This window comes from Phyllobates terribilis, unplaced genomic scaffold (genome assembly GCF_046119375.1).
Source record: "Phyllobates terribilis strain yellow unplaced genomic scaffold, ASM4611937v1 Scaffold_416__1_contigs__length_1633014, whole genome shotgun sequence".
Classification (NCBI taxonomy): domain Eukaryota; kingdom Metazoa; phylum Chordata; class Amphibia; order Anura; family Dendrobatidae; genus Phyllobates; species Phyllobates terribilis.
Window position 1 is genome coordinate 229,704 of NW_027363176.1, and position 14,269 is coordinate 243,972.

Consider the following 14,269-nt stretch of genomic DNA (forward strand, 5'->3'; position numbering starts at 1 on the left):
ATTAAATGAAAGAAGTCAGTGTTCCAGCAGAGGGAGACAACGTTTCAGAAAAGGCATTGTAGCAAACCAAAAAAGAAATTTTAAGCGCAGCAGAGTAACCAGCGCACATACCTGTTAGCTCAGGTGAGTTTAAAAGGCTGCTGTTGATAACAAGGGCATTTGCTAAATAGATGGTGTGTGTGCAACAATATACTGAAAGGTCAATTATATTGTGCAGCTTATCTCACCACCTGTAGTTATTTAGGTGAAAGCTCCAAAATGCTTGCCTAATATGTCTGTTTATCCAAAAGGAAGTAAAAAGGGAGAGCTAGAAAGATAGCATTGCATCACATTACATGGCAATGCAATGCACAGTTGCTGAAGTTGAACCAAAATGAGCTTGTAATCTGGCTTCTGCAACTTTGAACATGAAAAATCCAATGAGGAGAAGAAAAGCAAAGCCAAAGAGTCCATCCCAAAATCCGACAAACAAGCAAAATGAACAAAAAACATTGAATTCAATTCTTTCTGATTTTAGAAACTGCATTAAAGAAGGGGTGCACCGGTCCTGGAGATACTGCAATACCAGGTCAATGCGTGGAGTGGACAGAGCAAGCTCTTTTTCCATCTCCCTGTTCTAAAAATCCATTTAATATATGGTCCCCAGATAGGGGACGTATCAGATATTAAACTGATAAGAACAGATACTACACTTGATCTTAGCCAAAAGGCCGAGAAGCGATAACCAGAATTGGTTTCAAACTACGGAGCCACCCAAGGATCCTGAAAAGTTCATTTGTGGAGATGAGCTCCTGGACTCCCGTTAAGAAGACATGTTGTCAACCTCTAGATCCCTTACATGCCTGCACTTTTCGGCTTGCTGCTGCTGCAATCCACGCGTTTTAGATCTGCATAACTCCACCTCTTTAAACACAGCACCTTCACCCCCTGCTGTTCCCACCCGCCTCAACACCGTTGGAAGGGAGGAGAACCAATTAAGGCGGGGGGTGGGGTGGAACGAGCAGCTGTCTACCCTTAGCAGGAGGGCTCCTGATTACATACCTCTCCTGCTGCTGCTGCTGCTGGCTGTCCAGCAGCAGACTGAAGGTGGCTGCTGCTGTGCACAGGTATATAAAGGCTCAGAGCCTATTATGACACGCGCAGCCAGCGTTCCATTGCCACATTCCATCTACTGCAGGCAGGATACCTGGCTGGCTGAATGTCGCTGAGAAGCTCACAGAGACCGCCATAAGCAACAGTTTAACAGAATGCCACAGACTAATCAACCAAACTTTTTGGGTTGGGTTCTCTTTTATAGTCTGCAGGCATTAAATGAAAGAAGTCAGTGTTCCAGCAGAGGGAGACAATGTTTCAGAAAAGGCATTGTAGCAAACCAAAAAAGAAATTTTAAGCGCAGCAGAGTAACCAGCGCACATACCTGTTAGCTCAGGTGAGTTTAAAAGGCTGCTGTTGATAACAAGGGCATTTGCTAAATAGATGGTGTGTGTGCAACAATATACTGAAAGGTCAATTATATTGTGCAGCTTATCTCACCACCTGTAGTTATTTAGGTGAAAGCTCCAAAATGCTTGCCTAATATGTCTGTTTATCCAAAAGGAAGTAAAAAGGGAGAGCTAGAAAGATAGCATTGCATCACATTACATGGCAATGCAATGCACAGTTGCTGAAGTTGAACCAAAATGAGCTTGTAATCTGGCTTCTGCAACTTTGAACATGAAAAATCCAATGAGGAGAAGAAAAGCAAAGCCAAAGAGTCCATCCCAAAATCCGACAAACAAGCAAAATGAACAAAAAACATTGAATTCAATTCTTTCTGATTTTAGAAACTGCATTAAAGAAGGGGTGCACCGGTCCTGGAGATACTGCAATACCAGGTCAATGCGTGGAGTGGACAGAGCAAGCTCTTTTTCCATCTCCCTGTTCTAAAAATCCATTTAATATATGGTCCCCAGATAGGGGACGTATCAGATATTAAACTGATAAGAACAGATACTACACTTGATCTTAGCCAAAAGGCCGAGAAGCGATTACCAGAATTGGTTTCAAACTACGGAGCCACCCAAGGATCCTGAAAAGTCCATTTGTGGAGATGAGCTCCTGGACTCCCGTTAAGAAGACATGTTGTCAACCTCTAGATCCCTTACATGCCTGCACTTTTCGGCTTGCTGCTGCTGCAATCCACGCGTTTTAGATCTGCATAACTCCACCTCTTTAAACACAGCACCTTCACCCCCTGCTGTTCCCACCCGCCTCAACACCGTTGGAAGGGAGGAGAACCAATTAAGGCGGGGGGGTGGGGTGGAACGAGCAGCTGTCTACCCTTAGCAGGAGGGCTCCTGATTACATACCTCTCCTGCTGCTGCTGCTGCTGGCTGTCCAGCAGCAGACTGAAGGTGGCTGCTGCTGTGCACAGGTATATAAAGGCTCAGAGCCTATTATGACACGCGCAGCCAGCGTTCCATTGCCACATTCCATCTACTGCAGGCAGGATACCTGGCTGGCTGAATGTCGCTGAGAAGCTCACAGAGACCGCCATAAGCAACAGTTTAACAGAATGCCACAGACTAATCAACCAAACTTTTTGGGTTGGGTTCTCTTTTATAGTCTGCAGGCATTAAATGAAAGAAGTCAGTGTTCCAGCAGAGGGAGACAACGTTTCAGAAAAGGCATTGTAGCAAACCAAAAAAGAAATTTTAAGCGCAGCAGAGTAACCAGCGCACATACCTGTTAGCTCAGGTGAGTTTAAAAGGCTGCTGTTGATAACAAGGGCATTTGCTAAATAGATGGTGTGTGTGCAACAATATACTGAAAGGTCAATTATATTGTGCAGCTTATCTCACCACCTGTAGTTATTTAGGTGAAAGCTCCAAAATGCTTGCCTAATATGTCTGTTTATCCAAAAGGAAGTAAAAAGGGAGAGCTAGAAAGATAGCATTGCATCACATTACATGGCAATGCAATGCACAGTTGCTGAAGTTGAACCAAAATGAGCTTGTAATCTGGCTTCTGCAACTTTGAACATGAAAAATCCAATGAGGAGAAGAAAAGCAAAGCCAAAGAGTCCATCCCAAAATCCGACAAACAAGCAAAATGAACAAAAAACATTGAATTCAATTCTTTCTGATTTTAGAAACTGCATTAAAGAAGGGGTGCACCGGTCCTGGAGATACTGCAATACCAGGTCAATGCGTGGAGTGGACAGAGCAAGCTCTTTTTCCATCTCCCTGTTCTAAAAATCCATTTAATATATGGTCCCCAGATAGGGGACGTATCAGATATTAAACTGATAAGAACAGATACTACACTTGATCTTAGCCAAAAGGCCGAGAAGCGATAACCAGAATTGGTTTCAAACTACGGAGCCACCCAAGGATCCTGAAAAGTTCATTTGTGGAGATGAGCTCCTGGACTCCCGTTAAGAAGACATGTTGTCAACCTCTAGATCCCTTACATGCCTGCACTTTTCGGCTTGCTGCTGCTGCAATCCACGCGTTTTAGATCTGCATAACTCCACCTCTTTAAACACAGCACCTTCACCCCCTGCTGTTCCCACCCGCCTCAACACCGTTGGAAGGGAGGAGAACCAATTAAGGCGGGGGGTGGGGTGGAACGAGCAGCTGTCTACCCTTAGCAGGAGGGCTCCTGATTACATACCTCTCCTGCTGCTGCTGCTGCTGGCTGTCCAGCAGCAGACTGAAGGTGGCTGCTGCTGTGCACAGGTATATAAAGGCTCAGAGCCTATTATGACACGCGCAGCCAGCGTTCCATTGCCACATTCCATCTACTGCAGGCAGGATACCTGGCTGGCTGAATGTCGCTGAGAAGCTCACAGAGACCGCCATAAGCAACAGTTTAACAGAATGCCACAGACTAATCAACCAAACTTTTTGGGTTGGGTTCTCTTTTATAGTCTGCAGGCATTAAATGAAAGAAGTCAGTGTTCCAGCAGAGGGAGACAACGTTTCAGAAAAGGCATTGTAGCAAACCAAAAAAGAAATTTTAAGCGCAGCAGAGTAACCAGCGCACATACCTGTTAGCTCAGGTGAGTTTAAAAGGCTGCTGTTGATAACAAGGGCATTTGCTAAATAGATGGTGTGTGTGCAACAATATACTGAAAGGTCAATTATATTGTGCAGCTTATCTCACCACCTGTAGTTATTTAGGTGAAAGCTCCAAAATGCTTGCCTAATATGTCTGTTTATCCAAAAGGAAGTAAAAAGGGAGAGCTAGAAAGATAGCATTGCATCACATTACATGGCAATGCAATGCACAGTTGCTGAAGTTGAACCAAAATGAGCTTGTAATCTGGCTTCTGCAACTTTGAACATGAAAAATCCAATGAGGAGAAGAAAAGCAAAGCCAAAGAGTCCATCCCAAAATCCGACAAACAAGCAAAATGAACAAAAAACATTGAATTCAATTCTTTCTGATTTTAGAAACTGCATTAAAGAAGGGGTGCACCGGTCCTGGAGATACTGCAATACCAGGTCAATGCGTGGAGTGGACAGAGCAAGCTCTTTTTCCATCTCCCTGTTCTAAAAATCCATTTAATATATGGTCCCCAGATAGGGGACGTATCAGATATTAAACTGATAAGAACAGATACTACACTTGATCTTAGCCAAAAGGCCGAGAAGCGATAACCAGAATTGGTTTCAAACTACGGAGCCACCCAAGGATCCTGAAAAGTCCATTTGTGGAGATGAGCTCCTGGACTCCCGTTAAGAAGACATGTTGTCAACCTCTAGATCCCTTACATGCCTGCACTTTTCGGCTTGCTGCTGCTGCAATCCACGCGTTTTAGATCTGCATAACTCCACCTCTTTAAACACAGCACCTTCACCCCCTGCTGTTCCCACCCGCCTCAACACCGTTGGAAGGGAGGAGAACCAATTAAGGCGGGGGGGTGGGGTGGAACGAGCAGCTGTCTACCCTTAGCAGGAGGGCTCCTGATTACATACCTCTCCTGCTGCTGCTGCTGCTGGCTGTCCAGCAGCAGACTGAAGGTGGCTGCTGCTGTGCACAGGTATATAAAGGCTCAGAGCCTATTATGACACGCGCAGCCAGCGTTCCATTGCCACATTCCATCTACTGCAGGCAGGATACCTGGCTGGCTGAATGTCGCTGAGAAGCTCACAGAGACCGCCATAAGCAACAGTTTAACAGAATGCCACAGACTAATCAACCAAACTTTTTGGGTTGGGTTCTCTTTTATAGTCTGCAGGCATTAAATGAAAGAAGTCAGTGTTCCAGCAGAGGGAGACAACGTTTCAGAAAAGGCATTGTAGCAAACCAAAAAAGAAATTTTAAGCGCAGCAGAGTAACCAGCGCACATACCTGTTAGCTCAGGTGAGTTTAAAAGGCTGCTGTTGATAACAAGGGCATTTGCTAAATAGATGGTGTGTGTGCAACAATATACTGAAAGGTCAATTATATTGTGCAGCTTATCTCACCACCTGTAGTTATTTAGGTGAAAGCTCCAAAATGCTTGCCTAATATGTCTGTTTATCCAAAAGGAAGTAAAAAGGGAGAGCTAGAAAGATAGCATTGCATCACATTACATGGCAATGCAATGCACAGTTGCTGAAGTTGAACCAAAATGAGCTTGTAATCTGGCTTCTGCAACTTTGAACATGAAAAATCCAATGAGGAGAAGAAAAGCAAAGCCAAAGAGTCCATCCCAAAATCCGACAAACAAGCAAAATGAACAAAAAACATTGAATTCAATTCTTTCTGATTTTAGAAACTGCATTAAAGAAGGGGTGCACCGGTCCTGGAGATACTGCAATACCAGGTCAATGCGTGGAGTGGACAGAGCAAGCTCTTTTTCCATCTCCCTGTTCTAAAAATCCATTTAATATATGGTCCCCAGATAGGGGACGTATCAGATATTAAACTGATAAGAACAGATTTTTTTTTTTAATTTGGCTATCCCCTGCAGAGGGATAAAACCGTTTATTAAAACTTTAACAAATTACAAGCATAATTACACAAATACCAAACGTTAAAAGACAAATGAAATTTACAAAACAAAAAAATACAAAGATTTTAAATAATTAGGTTCCATTGGTCAACAAGCCATTTTTTGGAAATATGTAAATTCTTCTTTTTGTCAATTAAATAATAAGCATACATTTCACATAAACATAAACTTAAAACATCATTCACTGATAAAACATCTTGTTTAAAAATAGCAATGTTGCGCGCTTTCCAGAGAGATGACTTGGCGCAGTTCACTGTCTTCCAAGCCATTGTGTTCTGGTCCATTGTGGGGCATTCCATAAGTCCGTATAGCACAGTTTTATATGTAAAGTCCTTGAGGTCTGCCACCCTTTCCAGTAGGGGGAGCAGTCTTCTCCAGAAATCCTTTGCAAAATTACATGTCCATAATAGATGTTCCACCGTTTCCTCTTCTTGGCATCCGGCTCTTGGGCAGATGGCAGACCTCACAAATCCTCTTCTGTATTGGAATGCCCGGCAAGGAAGACAGCGGTGCATGCAACTCCAAGCCAGATCTCTCTGTTCATTAAAAAGATAAAAAACGTTAATCATTTTCCAGATAGACATAGATTTGTCATCATCATATCTGTCAACATTACATATTTCCTCACTTTTACGTATTTCTTTAATTAGTTTCTTACTATTTCTTAATTCCTCTATTTTCTTAGTCCCTAAATTAAAATCGGACACTATTTTCCTTAAAATCTCATAATGCGTCGACAAATTAAAAGCATGGGGCACAGATATATTAATTTCATACCATCCAAACTTTCTCATAAAAAATCCTGTATTAAAACGCATAAAAAAGGACCAATAGTGATTCTTAAAAAGGGCATTAAAACAGTAAACGAACAGATGGATTAAAAGAAACCTATTAAAATCTGGAAAATCTTTACCACCTTTTACTTTTGATTTCATCACGATTTCTCTTTTCAGCTTTTCCATTTTTGAGTTCCAAAAGAAGGTAAAACAGGTTTTGGTTATCTTTTTTAAAACATTAACAGGCGGGGGGAAAACCATGCTAAGATACAATAAAAGAGGTAAAATCACCATCTTTAAAACCAATACTTTACCCTCCATTGTAAGTCTCCTCATGTTCCACATACATATTTTTGTATTTATTTTCTGTGTAACTGTTTCCCAACTATTATAACCATCATTATTTTCAGTGAATGATATACCTAAAATGGAAATGGATTCGGAGACATTAATTGGTACATCACGTAAAATCATCCCCCCAACACTTAAAATGTTACACTTATTAAAATTGATTTTAAAACCAGAAGCTAGACAAAAGGATTGCACTTGATGGAGAGTGGCCGTAAGTGATGGTGCATCTGTACACAAGACCGCCACGTCATCCATGTAGCCTACAACCTTGGCCTCCAAACCACCGCTTCCAGGCAGAGGGACACCGCATATCTGTTTATTTTGGCGTATTGCACATAACATTGGTTCCAGTGCACAGATAAACAGTAGGGGGGACAGAGGGCATCCCTGTTTCACCCCTGACCGTAAAAATACCTCTTGTGTCTTAAAACCATTCACTAAAATCTTACTTGTACAATCCTTGTAAAATGCTTTAAGCGATAGTAAAAACCCTTCTGGTATGCCCATTTTCTCTAAAACTTTAAAAAGATAAAAGTGTGAGACACGGTCAAATGCTTTTTCAAAATCAATAGATAAAATCGCCATTTTCCCCTTTCTGTCTTTCACATCCTCAATACAGTCTTTCACTAAATTCAGATTGTCCCATATACTGCGCCCCGGCACCCCACACACTTGATTAGAATGAATAACTTTGCTGATGACTTCTTTTAGACGATTTGCACAAATTTTAGCCATTATTTTATAGTCACAATTTAAAAGTGTTATTGGTCTCCAGTTTTCTAATTTTGATTTATCACCTTTTTTGTATAGGAGGGAGACTTCACCTTTCTTCCAGGAATTTAATAAAACCTTATTATTAAAAACCTCAGTAAACAAATAAAACAAATCATCTTTTAAAATATCATAAAAACATACATAAAATTCTATTGGGATGCCATCAGGACCAGGGACCTTTCCAGTTTTAAAACTTTTAATAGTTTTTAACATTTCTTGTTCCGTTAAAACTTGGGATAAAAACTCTTGGGATGCGGGATCTAAAACAGCTGTTAGTCCTTGCAGCGAATCATCCATTAATTTATTATCTATATTTTTTCCATTAAAAAGATTAGAAAAAAAAACCTCAACTTTACCCAGCATATTTTTTATATTATTCTCACCATCTATATGGTCAATTATCACTTTTTCTTTTTTATTTTTCCTAAAAAAATATCTGGAACACTTTTCATTTTCTTCTATATGTTGTACTCTAGAACGAAAAATTATCTCTTTTCCTTTTTGTTCTAGCCATTTTGAAATCTCTTCTTTTAAGTTTGAAATATCAAGTTGTACATCTATCCCATTGTCTCTGAGCTTAAATAATGTTTGTAGGCGGGTATTTAAAATTCTATATTCTTCATATTTTTCTTTGGCTCTACATATACTCTTTTTAATAAAAAAGTCTTTTATTTTTACTTTCATTCTATCCCACCATACACTCATAGTCTCATTTGTTTTTTTCCCTTTTCTACATTTCCTATAAAACTCAATAAAATCTGATAAAATCTGCGGGTCTGTTAAAAGGGATACGTTCATTTTCCAGCTTTTCTTACCACATTTTTTGTTGTCATTTACTTTTATGGTAAAGGATAAAAGTTTATGGTCTGAAAATATATTAGTTAAAACTTCACATTTGGCAGGTATTGTTTTATCTGAACCAAAAATAAAATCAATCCTAGAGCTACAATTAGCATTGCTCCAAGTGAAACCGGCGTCCTCTGGGCTGTCACTATGACACTCTTTATATATGTCTATCAATTTAGCATCTTTGACTATATCATGTAGCATACCTGAGGTTTTATCGTAGTTCCTGCTTACAGAGCTGGAGCGCCGGTTTTCACCTTTTAAAACACAATTAAAATCCCCTGCTAAGATGAAAGGTTCAGAGTTATTAATAAATAATGGTAAAAGATCAAGCATTTCAGCTCTTTCATTTTTCTCTGGGGATCCATAAAAATTTAAAAACTGCCATCTAATACCATCAATAAAAGCTTTCACTAATAAAATACGACCTGGTAAAATTTCCTGAATAAAATCAATTAAAACGTTCCCTTTAAAAAGTATGGCTACACCCGCTGATCCTGCAGCATTCGATCCGGACCAGACAGATGGCCCACACTTCCACTCATCTTTATATTTTTGATATGACATTTCATGTGGGATATTACATTCTTGCAGAAAAAATACAGATGCAGTAAAACACGTAAAAAAATTAAAAAGAGCAGTTCTTCTCGTGTTAGATTTTATGCCTCTCACGTTGAGGGAAATACCTTTGAGTTCAGCCATCATTAGAAAATGTAGAAATTTTACTTAGGTAACTAAGAGCAACGGATTTACCTGTCCGATGAACCTGATCAGACCACTGGGCTTGCGCCTCCCTCCTCATCTGATAGTATCGTCACGAGAGTCTCCGTGGAGGAGGAAAGATTACCACATTTATATAAACCCGACGCTACACTGGCATAGCTCGGAGGGCTGGCTGGCAGAACCCGCTGGGTCTCCATTGGCTGGCCATGCAGTTCCTCATCAGGTGGGTCCCCGAGGGGTTCCGCCGCCCCTGTTTGACCTGTAGAAGGTCGTCCTATAGGAGGAGGTTGCGCACAAGGCAGAGCCTCTGACTCTTCAGAGGCAGCAAGATCCCGGTCCCCACCTGTAGCAGCGGAGACCGAAACCCCTGAGGGTCCAGCGTCCACGTCCCCTTCTGGAGAAGTGTCCATCTGTTCACCTCCTGCTGCCTCCTCCGAACCACCCTTTTTCTTTTTCTTAGGACCCACCTTTATCCACTCAGCGCCCTCAGCACTAGGAGACCCAGACTGGGCATGGGCTTCTGTGTCGGCCTTTTGCCGGTCCCTTTTGACCTTACCAGTAGTACCCTTCTGCTCCTTCTCAGCCCTCCTTTTGGACTCCCGCAGGTCCTGCAGCCAGGTTTTGGGATTTGGTATTTTACCTGTCATAGACTCTGGAGACACTTCACTATTTGGTACGCCCTTATTGTCTCCAGAGGCTCCAGGTTGTTGTTCCTCCTCCTGAGGGGTGGTCTGATCTTTTGGTCCTTGGTCGGACGTCTTGGACTTCCCCTTTTGCTCATCTTCCCGAAATCTGTGAGGACAAGAAAAATAAAAGTGACCTGGAGTCTGGCAAAAACTGCATTTCTTTTCCTTAGGGCATTCTTTTGTCTCATGTTCTTCACTAGCACAATTTCTACATGATACATGACAGTTTTCTTTTGAATGACCATAGCGCCCACAATTTCTGCAATATACTGGCATCCCAGAAAAGAAGAAATCCCCATTTGTTTGCCCAATTTTGAAACGGGCAGGGGGGAGCCGTATACCACCTGGTGTATTTGGATCTCTTGTACACTTCACAACGAATTTCCACTTAGATGTCCATATGTTATATTCGTTTAATATCTTCCCAATACATTTAACACTTTTAAAATAAATTGCTAGAAATGACATTACTTCTGGAGCAGAAACAAAGGGCGAAAATATTTTTACAATAACCAGTCTTACCTCATCCAGGACGTGCTCAACAATTTGTATCCCTTTCAAAACAGGACTATTTTCAACTTTTTTTAACTTTTCTAGTACATCTCTAAAAATACCTTCTCCGGTGAATGTGATGTCATAGTCACCTCTTCTGGGATAATCCTGGATGGAGAGAATTTCATTCCTTTGTACGCCAAGAAGGTTCCTGAGCACGTCCTGGACTACATACCCTAATTTCCTCATATCCGAGCCACCCGCCGTGAAGTGAACTCGGATAGAGTTTTTTAGCCTCGCATAAAGAGGCACGAGGTTAGGGTCAACCTCCATGGAAAAACGCAACAAGGTTGCAAATTGCAGCGGCTTGCAATCTGCGCTCCCAGTGTTCTTGCAGCGAAAAACACCTGGAAGCTGGGGGATCGCAACTCGTTACCCTGGGACTAAGCCCTCTCCCTAATAGCAGCAAGCAGGTTAAGTCCACCAAAGTGGACGATCCTGCCAGGCCAAGGAGAGGGGTACCCGAGTGCCCTTCAACCACAATCTCCTGCAATAAAGCACTTAATTTTAGCCAAAAGGCCGAGAAGCGATAACCAGAATTGGTTTCAAACTACGGAGCCACCCAAGGATCCTGAAAAGTCCATTTGTGGAGATGAGCTCCTGGACTCCCGTTAAGAAGACATGTTGTCAACCTCTAGATCCCTTACATGCCTGCACTTTTCGGCTTGCTGCTGCTGCAATCCACGCGTTTTAGATCTGCATAACTCCACCTCTTTAAACACAGCACCTTCACCCCCTGCTGTTCCCACCCGCCTCAACACCGTTGGAAGGGAGGAGAACCAATTAAGGCGGGGGGTGGGGTGGAACGAGCAGCTGTCTACCCTTAGCAGGAGGGCTCCTGATTACATACCTCTCCTGCTGCTGCTGCTGCTGGCTGTCCAGCAGCAGACTGAAGGTGGCTGCTGCTGTGCACAGGTATATAAAGGCTCAGAGCCTATTATGACACGCGCAGCCAGCGTTCCATTGCCACATTCCATCTACTGCAGGCAGGATACCTGGCTGGCTGAATGTCGCTGAGAAGCTCACAGAGACCGCCATAAGCAACAGTTTAACAGAATGCCACAGACTAATCAACCAAACTTTTTGGGTTGGGTTCTCTTTTATAGTCTGCAGGCATTAAATGAAAGAAGTCAGTGTTCCAGCAGAGGGAGACAACGTTTCAGAAAAGGCATTGTAGCAAACCAAAAAAGAAATTTTAAGCGCAGCAGAGTAACCAGCGCACATACCTGTTAGCTCAGGTGAGTTTAAAAGGCTGCTGTTGATAACAAGGGCATTTGCTAAATAGATGGTGTGTGTGCAACAATATACTGAAAGGTCAATTATATTGTGCAGCTTATCTCACCACCTGTAGTTATTTAGGTGAAAGCTCCAAAATGCTTGCCTAATATGTCTGTTTATCCAAAAGGAAGTAAAAAGGGAGAGCTAGAAAGATAGCATTGCATCACATTACATGGCAATGCAATGCACAGTTGCTGAAGTTGAACCAAAATGAGCTTGTAATCTGGCTTCTGCAACTTTGAACATGAAAAATCCAATGAGGAGAAGAAAAGCAAAGCCAAAGAGTCCATCCCAAAATCCGACAAACAAGCAAAATGAACAAAAAACATTGAATTCAATTCTTTCTGATTTTAGAAACTGCATTAAAGAAGGGGTGCACCGGTCCTGGAGATACTGCAATACCAGGTCAATGCGTGGAGTGGACAGAGCAAGCTCTTTTTCCATCTCCCTGTTCTAAAAATCTATTTAATATATGGTCCCCAGATAGGGGACGTATCAGATATTAAACTGATAAGAACAGATACTACACTTGATCTTAGCCAAAAGGCCGAGAAGCGATAACCAGAATTGGTTTCAAACTACGGAGCCACCCAAGGATCCTGAAAAGTCCATTTGTGGAGATGAGCTCCTGGACTCCCGTTAAGAAGACATGTTGTCAACCTCTAGATCCCTTACATGCCTGCACGTTTCGGCTTGCTGCTGCTGCAATCCACGCGTTTTAGATCTGCATAACTCCACCTCTTTAAACACAGCACCTTCACCCCCTGCTGTTCCCACCCGCCTCAACACCGTTGGAAGGGAGGAGAACCAATTAAGGCGGGGGGGTGGGGTGGAACGAGCAGCTGTCTACCCTTAGCAGGAGGGCTCCTGATTACATACCTCTCCTGCTGCTGCTGCTGCTGGCTGTCCAGCAGCAGACTGAAGGTGGCTGCTGCTGTGCACAGGTATATAAAGGCTCAGAGCCTATTATGACACGCGCAGCCAGCGTTCCATTGCCACATTCCATCTACTGCAGGCAGGATACCTGGCTGGCTGAATGTCGCTGAGAAGCTCACAGAGACCGCCATAAGCAACAGTTTAACAGAATGCCACAGACTAATCAACCAAACTTTTTGGGTTGGGTTCTCTTTTATAGTCTGCAGGCATTAAATGAAAGAAGTCAGTGTTCCAGCAGAGGGAGACAATGTTTCAGAAAAGGCATTGTAGCAAACCAAAAAAGAAATTTTAAGCGCAGCAGAGTAACCAGCGCACATACCTGTTAGCTCAGGTGAGTTTAAAAGGCTGCTGTTGATAACAAGGGCATTTGCTAAATAGATGGTGTGTGTGCAACAATATACTGAAAGGTCAATTATATTGTGCAGCTTATCTCACCACCTGTAGTTATTTAGGTGAAAGCTCCAAAATGCTTGCCTAATATGTCTGTTTATCCAAAAGGAAGTAAAAAGGGAGAGCTAGAAAGACAGCATTGCATCACATTACATGGCAATGCAATGCACAGTTGCTGAAGTTGAACCAAAATGAGCTTGTAATCTGGCTTCTGCAACTTTGAACATGAAAAGTCCAATGAGGAGAAGAAAAGCAAAGCCAAAGAGTCCATCCCAAAATCCGACAAACAAGCAACATGAACAAAAAACATTGAATTCAATTCTTTCTGATTTTAGAAACTGCATTAAAGAAGGGGTGCACCGGTCCTGGAGATACTGCAATACCAGGTCAATGCGTGGAGTGGACAGAGCAAGCTCTTTTTCCATCTCCCTGTTCTAAAAATCCATTTAATATATGGTCCCCAGATAGGGGACGTATCAGATATTAAACTGATAAGAACAGATACTACACTTGATCTTAGCCAAAAGGCCGAGAAGCGATAACCAGAATTGGTTTCAAACTACGGAGCCACCCAAGGATCCTGAAAAGTCCATTTGTGGAGATGAGCTCCTGGACTCCCGTTAAGAAGACATGTTGTCAACCTCTAGATCCCTTACATGCCTGCACTTTTCGGCTTGCTGCTGCTGCAATCCACGCGTTTTAGATCTGCATAACTCCACCTCTTTAAACACAGCACCTTCACCCCCTGCTGTTCCCACCCGCCTCAACACCGTTGGAAGGGAGGAGAACCAATTAAGGCAGGGGGTGGGGTGGAACGAGCAGCTGTCTACCCTTAGCAGGAGGGCTCCTGATTACATACCTCTCCTGCTGCTGCTGCTGCTGGCTGTCCAGCAGCAGACTGAAGGTGGCTGCTGCTGTGCACAGGTATATAAAGGCTCAGAGCCTATTATGACACGCGCAGCCAGCGTTCCATT

At 42.6% G+C, this 14,269-nt stretch overlaps 7 non-coding genes across 7 annotated transcripts; all 7 read right to left on the reverse strand.

Annotated features, from left to right (window-relative positions):
• Positions 1-531: 531 nt before the first annotated feature.
• LOC141227365 (U2 spliceosomal RNA) lies at positions 532-722 on the reverse strand. Its single transcript, XR_012294362.1, has one exon. It is a non-coding gene; the product is annotated as a U2 spliceosomal RNA (small nuclear RNA).
• Positions 723-1,837: 1,115 nt separating this feature from the next.
• Positions 1,838-2,028, reverse strand: LOC141227366 (U2 spliceosomal RNA). Its single transcript, XR_012294363.1, has one exon. It is a non-coding gene; the product is annotated as a U2 spliceosomal RNA (small nuclear RNA).
• Positions 2,029-3,144: 1,116 nt separating this feature from the next.
• Positions 3,145-3,335, reverse strand: LOC141227367 (U2 spliceosomal RNA). The gene has a single exon (XR_012294364.1). It is a non-coding gene; the product is annotated as a U2 spliceosomal RNA (small nuclear RNA).
• A 1,115-nt stretch (positions 3,336-4,450) lies between these two features.
• On the reverse strand, positions 4,451-4,641 carry LOC141227368 (U2 spliceosomal RNA). Its single transcript, XR_012294365.1, has one exon. It is a non-coding gene; the product is annotated as a U2 spliceosomal RNA (small nuclear RNA).
• A 1,116-nt stretch (positions 4,642-5,757) lies between these two features.
• On the reverse strand, positions 5,758-5,947 carry LOC141227185 (U2 spliceosomal RNA). Its single transcript, XR_012294282.1, has one exon. It is a non-coding gene; the product is annotated as a U2 spliceosomal RNA (small nuclear RNA).
• Positions 5,948-12,337: 6,390 nt separating this feature from the next.
• LOC141227445 (U2 spliceosomal RNA) lies at positions 12,338-12,528 on the reverse strand. Its single transcript, XR_012294439.1, has one exon. It is a non-coding gene; the product is annotated as a U2 spliceosomal RNA (small nuclear RNA).
• A 1,116-nt stretch (positions 12,529-13,644) lies between these two features.
• On the reverse strand, positions 13,645-13,835 carry LOC141227369 (U2 spliceosomal RNA). Its single transcript, XR_012294366.1, has one exon. It is a non-coding gene; the product is annotated as a U2 spliceosomal RNA (small nuclear RNA).
• Positions 13,836-14,269: the final 434 nt, after the last annotated feature.